Here is a 20,952-nt window from a genome sequence, read left to right as displayed (position 1 = left end):
AGTTTGCTTTTATGTTCTGAGAGTTCTTCAGCCAAGTCCCAAAAGGCTTTTGGCAACTGTGCCACAAAGTCAGCTGGAGCAAGGGAAGTGTACTAATGTGCCAAACTGATCTATATATGGAAAAATGCTGCAATATTGTGTACTCCTTAAATACTAAAAGACCAAATGGAAACAGGACCCCTGCTGTGGGTAGGGAATTGTTATTTGGACAAGAATCTAATTTAAAAACCAAAACCACAAGTTCTCCATTAATCATGCACACAGACCTCAAAACAACTTTTTACAAAGTTTGTAGCATACTACCATTACTAAGATTTTCACCAGAAGTTTATGTTACCTGTAAACTGCTTTTTATTTTATGAGCCAAAGTAGTACAATGCTGTTTTCCACTGTATTTCTTCCCAAGAGCAGTGCCCTTCAGCTGAAGGGCAAAAAAATACTATTTCCAAGTTAACACCTCAGTGTAACAGTTTATATGACATGGATGCAAACGTGTTTGCATGTTATTAAGTTACAGAACAGAGGTCTTACTACATAAATTAACATTGATTTGAAATAGGGCCATTATGAAATCCAGAAGGAAAGAACATAAGGATTTGGGCTATCAAATATGCCCACTATTTTTGTGGATAGCATCCACAGACTAATTATCACATTTATTTTTAATCATGTAATCTTTTTCCCATTAAAATACACAGTTGGCATTCTATCTACAGAACAGTTAAACAAAAAATAGTCCCAAACAATGGCCAGTATTGTAAAACCTGGTGCTACACATTTAAAACCAGCTTAAAGACAGTCATATTAAAATTAATGTCAGAATTTTCCCATAGTAGAGGGTCTGGTTTTGTTTGTCTTTTTCTTTGAAATGTTGAATATTTAGGTGGACAACAGTTCATCATGTCAGTTATCTTTCCAGAAGGAAACAGATACTTTGATTTCTGAAGAGATAAAAATGAATTTATTATCATCCCATTTGTACAGAAAGTACTAGAAGAGGGTATGGATTAAAAAGCTAATTAGAAAGTGTAAAAACATACACAGTACAGCTGCATATGGGCATGCATTGTTCTGTTGAACAACTATGGAATAAAAAAAAAAATATATTGAAACATACCATTAGATTGACAGATTTCTCCTGCAACCATCATGTTGCTACACAGCTGTTTATAAGCTGTCCAGCCTAGAGCTTGGAAGCAACCAAGAATTATCATCTAATTAGCAAGACATTTCCCTGTACTTCAGTTTGACATCCTAATCCCAGTACATGTTAAGCGTACAAAGGAAATATATTGCCAGGCACAAGCATAAGGCCTGCAGAACCAGAATACCAGACTTCTAAAGCAGAACAAGAAAACCCCACCAAAATCAAATCCCAGCTCTTTTCAGACTTTTGCAAATAATTCACCACAACAGATGGCCACAAGGATGTGTGCCAAAATATCCGGTGTCAAAAGGTGTGTCTTTAACTGAGACTAGTAACATTTCAGTACTAAATACATTCCGGTTTCATGGCCCATCAGAAAGGTGTGTTACCTAATTCCATTGTTTGCTTTTCAGATTTATGAGAAGACTATGTTTTACTACAAAAGAGAAAACTTTAAAATTCTATCATGAAAAAAGTCCACTGATCAGCAATTAAAGATCATTGTTTAGTATAAGTAATATTAAATGTCACCTGATCAGACTTTCATCTAGAAAATTGCAAATAGAAGATAAAATATTCAGAAATGTTAAGGCTCCAGATGAGAGTGTGAACCCTGGCAGTGTTCAAAGACAGGGTGGATAAAGCCTTGAGCAACCCAGTCTAGTGGGAGGTGTTCCTGCACATGGCATGGGGGGGTTGGGACTAGAAGATCTTTAAGGTCCATTCCAACCCCTTAACATCCTATGATGATTCTATGACAGTTAAATAACTCTGATGAATTAGAAGTATATGCCTAGAACAGCTTACTCCCTGTACTCTGTTGAATTCTCTTGACTATTTCTATTATGTGTGATTTAAATAAGTATAATTAGAATGATACAAAATTCTTATTGCATATAATTAGAACAGAATGAACTTGATATAAAAATCAGCATTCTATGAACCACACTACATTAGATTTCGCTTTGGCAGATGCAAAGGCTGTGTTAAACACATCTATTTATGCAGCGCAAGTCCTTGCAAATACAAAAATAAGTCATAGTGGCTTTCTTCAGATTCCTTTCTGTGCTTGACATTGTACAGAAGCAATACAAAGATCACAAAACCTGTCCTGCTCAAAGATAATGCCTTAGCAGTCTTTATACTGTCTTTGCAATCCTGCACCAGTCAAGGTAGGACATAAAGCTGCATTTCAGTAAAAATTTGGAGTACCAAATAATACATGCAATTAAAATCCTTGTTGTGTATTTCTCTAGACTGCTGATAAAGCATAAGTAACATTTAAAATAATTCTGCTCCAGCACAAACAAGCACAGTCTGTTAAAGGTCAGTAGCTAGCAGTAGAGGTAGAAAAAAAGTGAAAAAAACCCCACAAACAAACCAGGCCCAAAACACTTTACAGTGTGATTTCTGAAGGGCATTGTCTATGGATTTATAACAAATCAGCCCTTTATTAGACATGAAAAGAAAAAAAAAGCCATGCAGTAACATGTGCTATGCAAGATCATGGGAACAATGCATGCCTTGCCAAAACTACTACACTTTGTAGAGATGACTAGACTGGTATTTTTTAATCTGTCTATCTTGACAGATGCAGACCATACTGGAAGGTAAATCTCCATGTTTTTGGTGACTCTGGCAGGCAGCTGGAACTTGTTCTGTCCCGGCTATTGTTACAGGGCCTCTTTAGGAAGGCTATGAAAGGAAGGATTTTGTCAGGAAAATCCACAAACGCCAGAGGTTTATGTCCAAAGAGGAGACAGAGGAATCCTGCAACTTTATTCGAATAAAGGGAGAGAGTCCACCGGGCCACACGCCTGCAGGGTGTTCTCTCTCGAGGTTTTGGAGGGCACAGCCTCCTTTTATCCTGAACTCCGGGCCGCATGTTGCCGTCTTCCTTTCCCCAGTGGCTGAGGTACTAGGAAGGTACAGCCTTCCCGGACTGCCTACCCAATAACTCCCCCTTGAACCTACTATTTTATTCCAAAATTCAAAAGTTCGGGCTTGTGCAAACCCACTTGTTTGTTTCAGGAGCCAAGTTGTCAGGGCTCTGCAACAAACCTGCTGAGTTTGTAGAGACATTAAGACCCATTTCAAAGACTTAAACGACCATACCTTCACCCATCAAATTGTAAAGACATTAGCTTTCCTCTCAATTTGGTAACACAAAAGGAAAAAAAAAGACAGGCCTCTCTCGGGGAAATTATATAGGATCTGTTTATACTTCATTACTTTATTAGGATTCTTGTTAACAATTAAAATGCAGAATCATAACTGGGTAATTTTATGACTGGCAAAGAGCAAGTGAAGACTAAGAAAAGAAAAGCAAAGCAAAGCCCACCTTTATTTTCTTAGCAAAAGTAGTACATTTTCCTTAATTAATTCTGGGGTGTTTTCAGTCCCCTAAGAAAACTGTGACTAAAAATCCCCACACAGGGTCAGTCCTGTTTGAGGGACAGGTGTGGGTGACACTTCCAGTGAACCAAATGCTTTATGACCACTACTGGGGATGAACATATTTCTTTTGAACCTTACAGCATATAAATTATCCCTATTCCAGTAGCAAATGACCTTGCAGAAAATTTTCTAAAGCTTTAGTTAAAAAGGATTTGAGGAAGAGCTGTAAAGCTGGTTTTCACCAGGCAGGGCTGGTTGACTCGGGTGCCAGTGGATCCTGTGGAAAAGGTTATGAAGACATGTTTCTGACTAAGAATTGTCTTACCCAGCTGCCAGCAAAGAAGATGAAGCTCCAAATTAAAGATCTGACAAGCTCCGAGACTGCTGCTCGGATAGACAGCCGGGTCCTGTCCCCTCACACCCGGCGCTCCCACAGCGTTTTTCCTCGCATCCCTGCGTGCCCCCGCCACCGGACGGGCGCTGCCTGACGGGCTCAGCGAACAGCTGAGGAAATGCCCGCAGGGTGCGGAGCAGCGGCTGAGGCCCCGCGTCGGGAGCGGAGGAGCGGGGATCACAGCGGCGCTGCCCAGCCCCGTTGTCCCGGCCGCGGCTCCTGGCGGGAAGCGCCGTCGGGCGGGCGGGGGGCGCTGCTGCTGCGCCCCTTCCCCTCAGCGCGGGCTGCGCCCAGCGGCGGCGGGCCCGGCTCGTCCCCGGGCTCCCTGTCCGGCAGCGCGGGGAGCAGGGCCGGTGATGCAGGTCAGTGATGCCCGCTTCGCCCCTCAGCAGGGCGGCCCGACGGCTCCGGCCGCGGACAGGGCGGGCGGCGACGCCGCGGTTCCCCCTCCTCCCCTCGCTTCAGGTGCCCGCGAATGCTCGGGTGCGGCTTTCCGTGAGGTGATGGGCGCTGCAGGAATACCGCAGATACCGCGCCCGCTCCGGCTCGCTCTAAGAGCAGCAGCTCTGAAAGCAGAGCAGCCCCGGCCGGGCAGGCAGAAAGGGGCCGGGTCTGACCGTCAGCCGGTCCCGGGGCCGCCCCGGGCGCCCTCCCCGCCCTGAGGGCTCGTCGCGAAAACCTCCCTTCATTCCCCTCATCCAGAACCGTAACAGGTTGAAGGAAGAAGTGGTTGAACATAGGAGCTTAGTGGCTGGGGTTGGGAGTTTTTTGGATTTTTTTTCTTTTTCTTTTTTTTTTTTTTTTTAAACTAACGGTTAGCAGGCTCCTCAGTAGATCTGAAGAATATTTTTAAATCACAATAGATGTATGTATGTTCCTTGAGCCTAATGCTGCTGCCTTGGAACCCAGCTTAACTGAAATGATGAATCCTTGGAAAGAACAGATGCTTTGGCAGATGAAAAAAATTAAGTTCCTAATAAGGAAGGAAGTACTTTAAAGAGGCTAAAAATATAAAATACTGAAGATTCAGCTTTCATCATCATCTATAGCTTAAGGAGTAGGGGTGTTTTTTGATTGACAAAATCAGTGTCAAAGCTTTTACTGAATTCAGCTGAGCTAAATTTCTCTCGCTGTCCCTTTAATTCTGTCCCCAAAATCCCCTAGATTTTGAAATACTAAATTGTTTTGTGCATTAAAATCGAACATCTCTTGCTTGTGCTTAACCAAATATTATTTTTAGTTATTCCTACTTTGTCCCTTCTCTACTTTGAAGTTTAAAACAAAATATTAGGTCATTATTGCATTTGGTAAACTTGACTAACTTTTCTTTCTTTCGAGCTAAGACACATCTATCGGGTTTGTTCTGTGTATCAAATGAAAGAGCTGTCTGTTTGAAGGTTTGTGCAATTTTACAAATGTCTGGAAAACTCTTGGAAGTTCTATTTCGACTTTTGTGTGATGTTGTCAGAAGGTATATATGTGTTTGAATGAGAAAAGAAACAGAAAGGTCTGTCCAGAACTAATTTGGTGGTAAACACCATGCTTTGGTGTGGTCACTCTTTTTTTATAAAGGAAACTCTGTTCTGAAAGAAAATGTTGTCAACAAAATGCATAAACTCTGAGGCACTACTGCATTGGCATTCCAAATACGGCATTTTATTTCCATAAATTTTAACACAGCTTTTACAGAAATAGGTTTTGGATTGGAAAGGAATCAGGGATGGGGGAATGAAGCTTAGAGTATGACCAGTCTTTTGTTACTGGCTTAGTATGGCATCAAGCTGATTAAGCATTTCTTTTTTTAGTTGGCAATTAGTTCTTTTTACTTTTTCTTACCTATTTCTTGTGTGCATTTAGTTTTATTCTGCAGCACAACAGGATGTGGCATAAATGGGCCAGATGAAACACACTCAGATAATGTTAGTATGATAAAGAAAACATAAAACTATTACTAATATACAATTCATAAGCTGAATAAATAATACTTTCATTATCAAGCTGTTGTTGGCTCTGGGTTAATTTGTCTGTCAAATGTCTCCTAAATTAAAGCTGTGTCTGTCTGCTCTTTCTTTCAAGGATTACAGCAGAAGAAGGTGGTAAGAGCTAACAATACCCTCAGAACATTCTAGTATGCTGTGACAGGTTTCTGTAGCAAGTTGTTATTTGTCTGATTCCACAGTCAGAATTCTAATGGATGTTTTCTTTCCTTGTGAAATGTTTTTACTGTTTTGTATAACTCTTGGTTTTAATTACCGTTTAGGTTGATGACTTAGGGTTGTGTAGCATCTTCTGTCATCTTATTCATAACCCTTCTTTTAGTAAGCCTTTACATTGTATGAATGTTGTTGTCATTTCCAGTAACAGGCTGTTAAAATGTCAAAATATAAGGCAGAGAAATGTTCAGGACTTGTAGCTCTCTGAAGACATTAAATTATCTGGATTCAAAAACTACTGTGTCCCGCTCCATAGGCACTGCCTTCACTTGTGGAAGTAGCTGGTGCCTAATGTTTTGTTACTGTCTAGCAGTTGTATTCAGGGTACCTGAGCCAGAGATATCTGTTGTCTGTCAGGGCAGTGTGTTCTGGTAGCATTTCAGCTGAGCAAAGGGAACTGGTCTAGAGCACACTGAACTTGTTCTTGCTAGTTGCAACAAGTTTGAACTTCCATATGCCAGTATGATAAAACCAGTTAAAATTCCATTACTCTTTCCTGACTAAGCTTTTGGATTTTATTTCAGTGTTAATCCCAAACTGCTCATTGCTTGGTTATGAGTATTTAGAATTGGAAATTTAGCTACTTTTTTTAGCTAAATGTCTTCAGAACTTGCTCAAATGCAGGCTTCCCTGCTGTTTGGCTGTTTCTTTATTGATTTCTTGTGAAATCTTAGTGAAACACAGTAAGTAAGCAAAGGGAAAGGAGAAGAATTTGTAGGGTTTATTTTGTGGTTTTGTTTATTTGATTTTCTTTTTTTTTCTTTTTTTGGGGGGAGGGGAGGAAGAGTTGTTTTGTGGGGAAGTAGGCTGTAGGCAGGAAATGTTTGTATCCCTTATTCATGGAAGTTATTAAAGGGTACTGTGATAAATAGATGATTTGGTACTATAAAAAGAAGGAGTGAGTAATTTTCTGCTGAGATAGTTACATTAATTAGAGACTGGCTTAATAAGCCTCCAGTTCAGTGATACACACTGTAAATGCTTTGTATTCTCTAGTCTTCCCTAACCAATGAAACTCTTTCAACAGCTTCAATATTTTAAGTGTCTTAGTTGAGTTCAAGAAAATTGTCACTTTTCATCTTGGGAAAACTGAGTGACTCTTTTGGGGCCTTCCAATGATAACAAAAACCTTGTCCTACTGCAAAGGTATAGATATCTTTCATGAACACGAAGGTCCTTTGGCATAATTTTCCACCTCTGTTTTCTACCAAGTAAATACTGATGAACCAGTCGAGTTCCAAGGCTGCACTTTCAAAGCCATACGTTGGTAAGTGTGATGTGAAAAGAAATGTGGAGAGATGTCCAATTCAGTCTGCTCCTTGATGGGTCTGCAGAATGTTCTAGAAGGCCAAGAAAGAGAATTCATTTTGTTAATTTTGGAGGAATAATCACAATTCAGGATAGACTAATGTACTTCCCAGAAAAGCATTTTCCTGGGGGCTTTTCCATCTTTTTTGAACCATGAGAAGAAAGGGAGTTGTAAATAGGTATATTGTACTGAAGGCAGACTCCATGGTCTTGGAGTCTTGGTCTATCTTCTTCCTCTATTTTTTTCTGCTGGGCTTTTGTTTGGGAATGCATTTAGGGATGTCTTTCCTGATCATCTGGAATGTATCTGACAGAAAAAGAAAAGACTCTGGACCACGCATGTCATCCAGACATCAAAATATACTGTGATTTTTAAATTATTTTTTTATTTCTTTTTCTTTCATGCACATACCAACGATGTCATATTCTGCAGTTAAAACACTTAAACCAGTCCCAGGTTCAAGTTGTGACTACTGTGCTCCCTGATCACTGCACGGACCTTGTAATTTAGGCAAGGGTCGTTGCTGTCATACTTGATCTCATTATCAAAGCAATTAATTTTTTAAGAAGACTCTCTTCCTCCCTTTGTGCAATATTCTGATTTGACTAAGTTAAAATTAAAAATGTTTTAAGGTATAATCATGCTTCTGTGATAAAAGAAAAGAGACCTGGTTTTGTAAACTAAAAAATGTGTGAAAAGAGCAGGCTGTGTAATGATTCTGTTGTTGAATTGTCATCGGTATTCATCTAATTAATTACGCATTTTAAATATCTGATATTTGTTTGGATGTAAGAACTAGGGAGAAATGGAGATCTCAAGGGACTGTATTGACATATATTTTTTACATAATCCTACTTTTTTCCCACATTTTCTTGCTTTTTTTTTCTTCTGCCTTCTTCATAAGGTGATAGAGAAGTCAGTAGCTGGAGTAACCTGTTGCATATGCACTGACTGACAGTTTCCTGGTATCTTTGTGGTGTGTAAAGATAAAATGCTTTTGTTACAAGATGTTACTTTTAGATTATAAAAAGAACTAAAAATAACTTTACTGGTAAGTAAATCTTCCTTGAAAAAAAATCTGTTGCATTAGTTGTTATAACTAACAACAACTAATAACAGGGATTAAAAAAAAAATTTAGAATGAATACAGTTTGACACTTTGTAATGAAGGATTCACAAAGACTTTACTTTCCTATGGCTGAAAAAAATGAAAAATTGACCTATATAAAGTGTGGGCTCATAATGAAAATGGAAGGTGTTTAAAGCAGGGACTGATGATGCAAGTTTATACAACTCAGCCATGGTATTGCAATAGGGATACTCATCCATATTTTAAGTGTTGGATTTCTGTCAAGTATCTTCCTGAAGAGACTGAGCTCCATAAAAATGGAAGTAATTATATCTGTCCAGAGCTTCCTCCAGGAAGCAGTTCTGGGAAAAATATGCAGATAGCCAAGGTAAGATTACAGGGGCTATAATCCTAATTTTTTAGTCATCTTCTTTTTTGTCAAGACATCCATAGGCTTACTTTGTATTATATGCAGAAATATTTTAGATGTGCTCTTTTTCTCAAGAGTATGAAAAATAAAAATTAGTTGTAGAAAGCCACTTAATATTATTTCAATCCCTGTTGAATCTGTGCTCCATTACTGGGGGCAGGATGATTTATATCAAATTTTCAGCACCAGTGTATTTTTTAATTAGATTGTTCTTGATGTTGTTTCCATTGATACTATTTAACTTTACTGACTAATGTTTTAAAGAAGTCTTTGTTGTGATTTCCAGCTCCTAATACCAGTTGCCTTTGAGCAAAGATGACTTTTCTGATGATCTAAGGCTTGGGTTAAGGTGTACAGAGACAAGAGGAACATGCGACCCAATCTCGTCTTTTCAACAGAGCAAAATCTGACCTGACCTCCCCACCCCACCCCAACATTTTCCAAAGCTCTTTATTCCTCCGGGCTTTCTATTCATTTTACTCTCTTGGAAACCGTACCATAATCTTGCCCAGAAATGAATATGCTGAACTCTTACAAAGCTCTGTCTGATGCTCTCTAGCAGACAGCTGTTCTCTGTCCATTTCTCTGGAGAACCTCACCCCCAACACTCCCCTCTCTCACACAGTGCCCACAGCACAGCTTTTTATAGAGTTCGCAGACACTCCTATGCCCTGGCCTGTGGTTCCCAAGCCTGTTGGCATTGATTCCAAACAGCTGTGGCACTTCTGGAGCAAAGGTTACCTCTTGCTTGCCAGCTGCAGCATTGACAGAATGCCTGGCCCTTTGCTGTGGAACAGGAGACCTTTCTAATTCATTCCATGAATTTTACTTTTATAACAAAGTTAAGAACATAGAAAATACAAAACATGCATCTTGCATGCTACTCCAGTAGAAGTTTTTTCAATTGAAGTCTTACAATAATTTTTTATTTTGGGGCAGGATGATCACCAATTGAGAAAAATTGCACAACTGTGATGTTTGTATCATAGTACTTTTGGATTTTAGCATCAACAGGTCCTTCAAATTCATTAAAATGATTTCTGAGTGTCTATAAAGACAATCACAATTGGAAAATTGATCAATGAAGGATCTTTGAAGCTATATATCTATACTTTCTGTGCTTTTAAATTATAATAAGCAAATCCATAAAGTAAAAAATGAACACCTAGTGTGTCCTGCTACTGCAGGAATAGCAATGAAATGGAAAAACTAAATTTGTTAAATGTATCAGATTGGATTTGCTCTCTGTTGGTACAGAGGTTTATCACAAAATTCAGATGAAGTCAATGTGGATTATAATTGTTCACCTGTGAGAGCTTTCAAAGTAAGATAAGGACTTTATTTCTTCCTCCTAATGCATACCATGCAGTAGTTGATGGCAGCAGAGATACGGATACATCTCTTAAATAGACTTCCTTTTAGGAAGCACCTTTTAGGGTGCTCTGACAAACTTTGTTCCAATCCAATTAACAGACAGTGTATGGTGTGCAATTTAGATGTCTTTGTTAAAGCTATCATGCTGAATTCCTGGTTACTCTTTGTTCCAGAGCTTGGGTTGCACCAACACACATTAACAGTTATTCCAAACTCCTTTAAGGTTGGGAAGATATCACATTATGCACACATGATTGATAGAATACTTTCAGATAAGAGTTACTGTATACAGTTGTGCTTAAAGGTAGTTGGAAACTGATTTTTCATATTGCATAGGTATTAACAGACATAAGAATAATATACTAATTATTCTGGGAATTTTGAGATTTTTTGACTGTTGAAAGTTGAAAAGTAAAACCATGTTTTAGAAGTGGCTTAAAAGATTCCATTCAAAAGTAAAATTTAAGTACAAAGCAGATTTAAAAATGAAAGTTACACTCACAGTCTATCTGAAAGTACATGTGCATACAGTAGTGTAACCAAAGCTGTAGGTTCAATTTGGCAAAAAAGAAGGTACAGAAATAGGACTGAAGTTCCTACAATCACGAAGGCAGTGGATAAAAGAAATGTGGAACTGTTGCTCACCAAATCCCTCAATACTAAAACTAGATGACATTCAATTAAGGTAGTAGGAGATTAATTTAAAACAGACAAGTAAACTGCTGCTTTATGCAGTAGGCATTGAACTCTTGGAATTTACTGGAGATTGTGTAGTCAGGTAGTACAAGTAGGTTCAAAAAGGAATTGTTGTCATAAATAAAACAATTACTTAGTAAGAACAGAAGTAGGCAAGTATGTGCTTTCTAGCATTCCTAACCCAACACTTGTAAGTGCTGTGGGAGTGTGCTGGAAGAAACTGGCTGGATGTGCGTTCTCCCTACACGGCATTTCCTTTTGCTACTCGAAGAACTGTGCTAAGTGGATCTTTTGTCTGACTTAGCAGTACTTACATATAAAACCTTCAATTTTTCTCACCAAAATATTTTTTTTACTCATGCTTGTTGGCAATCTCATAGGAGCTTAAAACTGATATGAAACAGAAAGCAATTTCTAAATTGCTTGTAATTTTTTGGGGGTGTGTATTAATTTTTGCTTTTTATAGGCATTTGGAACATCAATATGCATTTTTTGCCAGTGTATACTAATGAAAATGTCAGATATTTACCATAAAATAAAACTATCTCATGAGTATTGATTTGACTGCTTTTGAGCGCTTGCCAGAGATTGGACTGTGGATATAATTTTGTTTTAATAACTTCATGTTGGGTAGCCCTGCTCTCTAGTTTACCCAGATTTGTGCAAGAACAAATCAAATATGAAATCTCTATCTTATTTATTTTGGAATTCTTAATGTGAAATAGCTTATGGATATTTTAAATGAGTATGTTCTGTGTACTGTCATCAATTGTAATCTATTCTTCCTTCTGTTCAGTATATCAGCACTTGTTCTTCAGTGACAAGCATGGTTTTTCTGGAAGATGTTACTCCTTACATCCCACTTAGAGAAATGCAAAACAGAGAGCTCAAAAGTGTAATCTTTTTTTGTTTAATATTATTTGAACCATTTTCCAGATGACCTTAATTTTCAATAAATCAATAATGCCTTGCAAGATAGTTGCTATGTTACCCAGAGCCAATGCTTGGTTTATACTGACAGAAATGGCAGAATGCCAATATATTCATACAGGAGTCTGTAAATCTCAATATTCATTTATTTGGGCCAGAAACTGTCGAAGGGCTGTCATTTTTGAATGTTCAGGCACAGCGCAGCTTTCTATCTGTGGGTATATACCTGTGCATACATGCATACTAATAAACTGGAATTTTGAATGTTGAAACTAAAAAGAAATTGGCTTTAAATAAATAAAAATAGTCCTGAGAGATGTAATATTTTGTGCAAAAGGCAGTCCTGGTTAATTTTTAAAAAACATTCTGTAATATTTCCATGAACTTTTCTTATTTATGTATAACTTTACTAGCCCAAGTATGAATGTCCTTTTTTATTGTTTTTATTTAGTTTTCAGGCTACTATTACAAGAGGAAAAATCTGAAAAGATACATTGAGTTTGTATATCAAGGTCTTTGTAGTGGGGAGGCTACAGGGCTGGCTTCTGTGAGAAGCTGCTGGAAGCTTCCCTCATTTCCAACAGAGCCAATGGCAGCCTGGCTCCAGGATAGACCTGCCACTGCCCAAGGCTGAGCCCATCAGTGATGGTGCTAGTGCCTCTAGGATGACAGATATAAAAAGGAAAAAAAAAAAAGGGATAACAGATTTAAGAAGAGGAAAAAACTGCTGTGAAAAGGCAGGAGAGAGTAGTGAGAATATGTGAGAGAAGCAACCACAGACACCAAGGTCACTGAAGGAGAGGGAGGAGGTGTTCCAGGCACCGTCACAGATTCCCCTGCAGCCTGTGGTGCAGCCCACTGTGAGGCAGCTGCACCCCTGCAGCCCAGGGAGGTTAATGCTGGAGTAGAGATCTACCTGCAGCCTGTGGAGGACCCCATGCCAGAGCAGGTGGATACCCAAAGAAGGCTGTGACCCTGTGGAAGCCTGTATTGGAGCAGGCTCCTGGTGGGACCTATGGACCCATGTAGAGAGGTGTCCACACTGGTGTGGGTTTGTTGGCAGGACTTGTTACCCAAAGGGGGACCCATGCTGGAGCAGCCTGTGCCTGAAGGATTTCACCCCACGGAAGGGACTCATGATGGAGCAGTTTGTGAAGAACTGCAGCCTGTGGGAAGGACTCATGTTGGAAAGGTTTGTGGAGGGCTGTCTCTTATGGGATGGACCCCATGCTGGAGCAGGGAAAGAGTGTGAGGAGTCCTCTCCCTGAGGAGGAAGGAGTGGCAGAAATTATGTGTGATGAATTGACCGTAACCTCTACTCCATCCCCCTATTCTGCTGCGAGGAGATAAGGAAAAACAGTAGTAAAGTTAAGTCTGGAAAGAAAAGAGGAGTTGGGGGAAGGTGTTTTAAGGTTTGATTTTATTTCTCATTACTTTGATCTGATTGGTAATGTATGAAACTAATTTCCCTGAGTCAACTCTATTTTGCTTGTGACGGTAATGGCTGAGTGACCTCCCTGTCCTTATCTTGACCCACAAGGCTTTTGTCATGTTTTTCTCCCTCTGTCCAGCTGAGGAGGGGAGTGACAGAGCAGCTTGATGGACACCTGGAAGGCAGCCAAGGGTCAACCCACCACAAAAGGCCATCTGGTTTTTTATGTCTCTGATAAGCATTGGAGTGGTTTCTTTAGGAAAGATAGCATGTTGTCACTGATCTTTAGAGCCTCCAACAGATTATTAAATGTACAGGTGTAGAGTGTAGACAGATAGGCCTCCAAGCAGAGTTGACAATTTAAACAGTTTCCAGTTTGTCTTAGATTGGCTGAAATTAATTTTTTTATGTACTTGGAGACAAACTGAACCTTTGGCCTTTATGATCGACCAGAAGTATTTGTCAGGTGCCTGATACGACTTATTCACCAACCTCTTTAATGTATTTCTTAATATACTTATTTCTGTTTTTTTCAGATACTTAAATTCTTTTTCTCAATAAAGACATGTCCATTCTTGTAGAGAAGAAAAAAATTCTTAGAGGGATTACTGTGCTCTTGCTTTTGGCTGAAGCATATCTCACGGTTAAGATTATGAGGAAGCTTGCCATGCCACTCTGCTAGACAAGCAAGATTACACCTGAGATCAGAAGTCCTCTTGACTTCTTTCATAGAATTTTTGCTAATATCTGTCTGGGAAGGTGATTACCTACAGCACTGATTGGCAGCAAAATTAACTCCAAATGGGTACTATACACCAGGTCTGTGGAGCATTCCTCCAAAAGTCCTCAGAACCATCTGCTTGTGAGAATTCCAAGATAACATGCTTCAGGACTTTATTTCAATTTTCACATCCATCTGTTCTGATCATTAGACACATCTGATCTCCCTGTTGGAGAGGCTGTCCCTGACAAAGAGGGGCGGGGTACGAGATGCAGCTTTATGTAAGCGTTCCAGAACTCTGACCCCTCTCCTTCTGTCCTCCCCTCAAAACTGAGCAAGAGGTACATCTTTCAGCAGCAGGCACAAATAAGAGAGCTGTATTTTAATGAACATAAAGGAGTATATATAATTTTATATATTTTGGTAGCACTTTGGGACTGATGTTTACCTTCTCAAGTACATCTGATGCCAGCTTTGTCAAAGGCATGTAAAACTCTACCAGCAGGTCTCAACTGCAAGTTTCAAGATTTTGCAAGTGCTGCTTAGACTGTGGTATTACACTAAGATTGCTATTCAGGAGGTGCCTTGATCTACCTGTAGACAAAATACGACCTAATGGATAGGAAGTATTTGCAGTTTCTGCTGTCAAGTATAAGTGGATGGAAACTTGGTCATGAATGGTTTTGTGTTGAATTTATTTTTGTGAGTTTCTGTCAACTGCAGTGTTAATCAGACAGATACATGATGAACCAGAATGTATCATAATGGCTTCTTCTATACAGATCAGACAGTACTGGTATTGACATTTTCCCACCTCTCTTAGCAATATCTCCTTTCCACATGGAGAAAAGGCTGCCTGATCCTTATCTTTACATCACGGCTTAGCTCATACAAGACCAAGTATAACTGAATTTGTAAGTCAAGATGCTCTCTGAAAATGTATGTGTTGTACAGCTTTCTGTGTGGGAGTAAACACTTATTCATAGCAGAGCAACGTAGTCCCCCTCCTTCTGTATGTATCCAGTCACATTATTGTTGTGTAGATATCTTTAGTTTCTCTGGCCTGTTGTTTGGATACTTCTGGCTTCCCTCTGAACTTACTTATGCCTTGACTAAGAGTTTTATGAAGGGTCATAGTACTTCAATCTTTTTTTCATAGAAAACTGTTACATGACCTCATCCTGTTGCTGAGAATTAGGTTTTTCCTTCTGAAATGTTCAGAATGCTCTTTGTTTATGTTGCTGAAGACTGCATTTTTATTACTTAAAACAAAAGATAGAAATGAGAGACTTTAATCCTCACTTTGTTGTATTCATGTTCCACATGAATGTATTTCATTCTTGTCTAGGAAAAGCATACTTGCAACTTAATAACAAGGGAACATTACTTATGCTCATTTTATTTTGTTAATATTATATTCTTGCCAAGATTGTAATTTGCCTAAAAAGTTGATGAATATGATTTGCAACACTACTGAGCTCTTGTCATACATAAACTTCTTTTATGCTGTTAAACCTAATGCTAATTGAGATTTCAGGAGAAGAAAAACCCTTAAAGAAGGTTGTGTAGGACTTTCTAAAGAAGTGAACTCTTTTGTGGTTATCATAAGTGGATAAAATAGGAGAAATTCAACAAATCTAAATGATTGTAAGTAGAAAAAATCATGTGGATTTTAAAAAACACCTTCTGTTACTTTGTTCATATTTTATTCAAGAAGTACTGCTTTTCTGATTTAAAATTTCTGATGAGAAGAGTAATTTTAATTTTTTATTAATTTAATTTTTATATTAATTAGAAATTTTCACTTCAATAGATATCTCAGTGCTCATGTTATCCAATATACTTACACATTGAAATTCAACACTAACTTTAATAGGGTTGGACATGGGAACAGGCTCCCCAGGGAAGTGGTCACATCACCAGCCTGACAGAGTTCAAGAAGAGCTAGGACAATGCTCTCAGGCACATGGTGTGACTCTTGGGGATGGTTCTGTGCAGGACTAGGAGCTGGACTCCATGGTCCTTGTGGGTCCCTTGCAACTCAGCACATTCTGTGATCCTGTGATTATGATTTGCCTTTAAAATTAAATATTCAATCTCTTCACAAAGCTAAAAGTAGGTAAGTGAAAGTATCTGTAAGACTTAAAATCTTGTACTATAGGTGGAAATTCAACATATCTCTTTCTTGAAAGGATCTCAAAATAAAATTTCAGTATTGCTTTAGCCGTGCTGAGCTGAATTGCTCTTAAAAGCTGCACGGAGCCAAAAAAGTGGTTAGGAGGAAATGACATTCCAGTAGGGTTTTCAGATATTGAAACAGATATATTTTGTTTCTGAGGCATGGGTCTTTAAGATTCCATGTTCTTCTGTCTGCTAGACCCATATGGTTTGCATGTCACGAAACCCAAATCCAATTCCGTTCACAGCTGAGGGAGCATTATTCGGGTGGTCCGTGATTTTTTGGATTCAGATTAGGCTTAAAATTTAATCTGCTTTCCTACATAATTGAAGTCAAATTCAACAGTATTAATGAAAGCATGTCTGTTTTAATGGTAGTACAGCATTTGAGTCAACTTTTTCTTTCATATAACACTAATAAACTCACTTCTTAAATTTTAGAAAAATACCCATATCTGTGTAGAGAGTCCATAAGTAGTGTACACTTCTGATTTTATTCCGCCTGTCCCCCATCATTGATCACGTCTTCAGGGTCTCTGCTTTTAACATCGAAAGCAAAACAAAGGGTGCTCGGCAGCGCGGTGGTCTGGGCTGCAGTTACAGCGTGTGACCACGAGATGTCACAGCCCAGCTGTGGGTGCGGAGCTCGGCTTCACACCACCGACTGACCTGCTCGCGAGGATCATCACACACCACCGTGCCCTGCCAATATTGTCTTCGGAAAAGCATTTCTTTCCTAATGAAAAATATTTCTGTCTTCAGCTGCCTTTATCATTTGCTCTCCATTTGCTAACTCGATAGTCAAAATGCTTTGTCTGTTCTCTGACAAACATTCATTTGGACTTCCTCCATAGCTTTGCTATTTTGCTTTTCTCCTTTAAGCAGCAGCTTCCCCTATTGTTGTAAATCTGTATTTTTGTGAGAACATAGCAAAATAGGAAATAATAAAAAGCTTCTTCACTTTCTTTATGCCAGTCAAGATTGAGTATATCTCCATTTTATGACCTTGTCAGCCATCCCTTTTCTAAGGTAAAGAATTCTACCTTACGTCACGGTACTTGAAAGGTATTCTCTACCTTGATTCCTTGTTACCTCTCTCTTTTTTGTTCTGTCTTCTTCTTGTGGAACGTAAAAGCATGCAGCTTGTAATATTAGGGAGCTTTGTGAAATCATGTAGTGTCATGGTGACGTGTTTGCCTGTTCCATCTTAGTAATTCCAAATATTTGATTTCCTTTTTTTGATTGCTCCTGAACAATGAACCAATGTTTTCATAGAGTTCTCATAACTTCAAGGTCATGTTTAGGTGTACATTTTCAGTTTAGAGCTTGTCATATTTATAAAGGTAATTTTTTTCATATATTCATCACTTTTAAGTTTTAATTTGCCCTGTATTTCATCTGCCATTTTATTGGCCAGTCAGGACTAGAAAGTTATGTGAGGTTTTTCGCTATTTTTTGGTTGGTTTGTTGGTGGGTTTTTTCAGTTCCTTATCCCCGTGCCTTTCCTCTTTCTGGAACAAGTTAGTATCAACATTGGCGCATACTTAGAGATCCCCCTTGGTGTTTACTCACTTTTCCAGATAATTCATGCACATGTTGCACAAAAAAAGGCCAAGCAGAAACAATTTTTGGATTCTATTAGTGAAATGCCATTCCTGAAAAAACAAACCAAATATGCTTTTACCCCTTTTTCTTTTTTTTTTTTTTTTGTCATTGGCTTAGTCATCTGAGGATCCATAAACTATGACATTCCTGCCTGTCTTAAGAGTCTGTAGTTAGGAACCAAGTGCCTTTCAGAAATTCAAGGTTGTATTAACCTGATTTCTTAGTCAAGATATTTGCAGACTTCTTCAGGCAGTTTAAGTGGAAGTAATAATCTTTACATCTACATTCATTTTCTATGATAAGATGTGATTCAGTATTCCCATCATTTGAAGGATCTTTGAAAAGCAGTGTTTTTTCAAAGCAGTGATTCAGCAGCATTGCACAGATCCATTTTCTCCATTCTAGTACCAGCATTCCAGTACTGTATCCTAAAACTCATCTGGTACAGCTTTTACACTCTCATTATGTATGTTTCCTCAGCCATGGCATTATCTATCCCAGTTACACAACTTCAATATTCAGAAAAAGCAATGGAATAGGAAGATTATTTTTTGGTGCAACTTATTTTGGAAGGAAAAATGGCAGTACTTTTCTGTGTGTTTTTTTGTCTGGTTCGTTTGTTGGTTTGGTTTTTCTTTGGAATCTTGTTTGACCTCTGTGCTCTGAAAGTGGTTTTTTTCTAGGTTTTGGGTGAATAGTTCAACTTCTGAAATCCTGAAGGCTCATTTAGCATCAGTCTGTGTGTATAATTTCATTTCCCAATGCTTTAAAAATATCAAACTTCAAAAATCAAAATTCATTACTACCACCATTATTCTATCGGAATGGGGTGCTTATAGAATTGAAGTATCAGTTTGACTTTCCTTAAGGGAACATGTTGGGCTCTCATAGAGCATCATTCCAGCCTATTTTCCTGAAAAACTTGGTGAGTTACCCAACTATTAGCTACATACCTAGCTGGTGTATCTTCACTGGTAAGTCCCATTGAAGTTCCTGTCCTGGATTTGAATTATTTTACATACTATTGCCTTAACTGCAGAAGCACAAATCAAAATGTGTAGAGTAGCCATGGGAGAGTTAATGTCTCTTCTTCAGTAGCCAGCACCTTAATCACAGCTTCTGCTTAAATATTAAGCTTTGTCTTTTGTTTAATACATTTTTCCTGTGTTTAACTGGAGAACAACTTATACCTCCTTATATTCTGTGCAAGGTTTCTGACTGTTGCCACTGTATCTACTGAGGTTTTTGAAGGAATGTAGTTTCCTTGTTAATAATGGTGTTTCTCTGAGAATTATCACCACAAATTTTCTGCCACTACATCTTCTGCATCAAAGTTTACTTTGCTCAAGGTAACATCACAGTCAAAGAGATTTAACTCAGTGTGTGGTCACTTCACGCTCAGACATTTCCAAGTCCTTGTTAATGAATGCTTTCAAGAACAATGCCACTGGAGGAGGAATTCCCATCCTTCCCTTAGACTCCTTGCTCTAAAATAAAAGGAAGATTGAAATTAGGCTGGCAAAAAGTGAATTTCCAGTTGATTATGCCAGTTTACAATATATTCATATTTGGAAATAGTATTTAAGACAAACATTTAAGTTTCAAATGTTCATTTCAGCGACCCTGAGATTTGTTGAGGATTTTGTACGATTATAATCAGAGGATGCTAATTCCACAAACAAGAATATGCAGAAGTAACTCTTAATGGTAATTTTTCTTCAATAAGAGATGCTCAAGAATTTTATTCTCCCATTGACCGAGTCTCTCCAGTTTCAAAACTCTCTTAAGATGCTGATTTATTTCTCATAATTTGCTGGCAAGCTGCAGTTCATGAGGAGCTCCACCCTAAAAAGTGGTGTGGAGAAGAAGACAGATTTTTTTCAGTCTTGGACAACAACAAACCATCAAAGTTTATTCTGATAATGCTACTCTCAGAAGGCTTTATTGGAACTTGCATTACTGTCCAACAGCTGTGTGTCTGGTCCAGTGTGATTGAACTATGTCCCAGTCAAGGTGAATGTCATGTTGAATAGGAAATGTCAATTTATAATGCAGTCCAAAAAATACAAAATACAAGGCTCCATATTTTTGTAGTGGTCTTTCCACTTCATTTGAGCAGTTCTGGGTATCTTCAGATACAAGTCCTGGTACATGGGTATGACAAAATCCAAGAGAGCTATGAATATGTTGAAGATTGTCTCTGTTTTCAGATATGAATATTTGCTTAAGTTTAAAAGCCAAAAACTTACAGGCATTCACTTTCTTTACTTGTCAAGAAGTGGAAAGCATGATCCCCAAAAATATCTGATCCTTCATGGAAGATTTTTCAATCAAGTTACTAAGTTTCAGTTCAGTGCTCTTTTACCAATACAGAGAATTTCAGATAGGCTTCTTTAAAGCTGTGAAACCAGAAATCTCAAAAGGACATTAGATTTGAACAGAAGCCATAAAGTAGATTTTGAACCTAGAAGTCTTTTATTTTTGTACATCAGTTGCAAGTATAGATTTTTTTATCGTTTTATTGAAGTAATGTCTAAAATTGAAGACTTTAGTCCTAATATATGTTAGTATTGGGACTTGTATTGAATTTAGAAATAGTTACTAAAAAGGTTAATTTTAAATTATATTCTCTTTTATGCTTTTCAGATTCAGAATCACTAGTTTTCATAAGTAATATCTTATTATGTTAGAAACTGTAGGAAAATAATCCACATTTTCGCTTAGGTAATGTCATAGCACACAAGTCACTCTACCTGATGAAACTTTATCATTAGTCAGAGGCCTGATGCTCCCTGAATGATACATTATGAGAGTTGAACAGTGTTCATAGTGGAAGAGAGAGATCTACACTGGATTCCCTACAGATGCCCTGAGAGTTTTCATGTTTCAGTAAATATATAGAAAATTACTGCAGTCTTCCATTTGTTTTGATGCTGCTTTCAAGGAACAGCTCTAAACATGATCAATAGTTGTGAAAGTTCCATTTCTTGATTCATACTGTCAATTTCCACACAGTATCAAACAACTGTCATCTGTAGGTAGGTACTGTAAATAGGC

The sequence above is a fragment of the Corvus hawaiiensis genome, chromosome 1, assembly GCF_020740725.1.
Source record: "Corvus hawaiiensis isolate bCorHaw1 chromosome 1, bCorHaw1.pri.cur, whole genome shotgun sequence".
Lineage (NCBI taxonomy): Eukaryota > Metazoa > Chordata > Aves > Passeriformes > Corvidae > Corvus > Corvus hawaiiensis.
Note: the sequence above shows the minus strand (reverse complement) of the source record.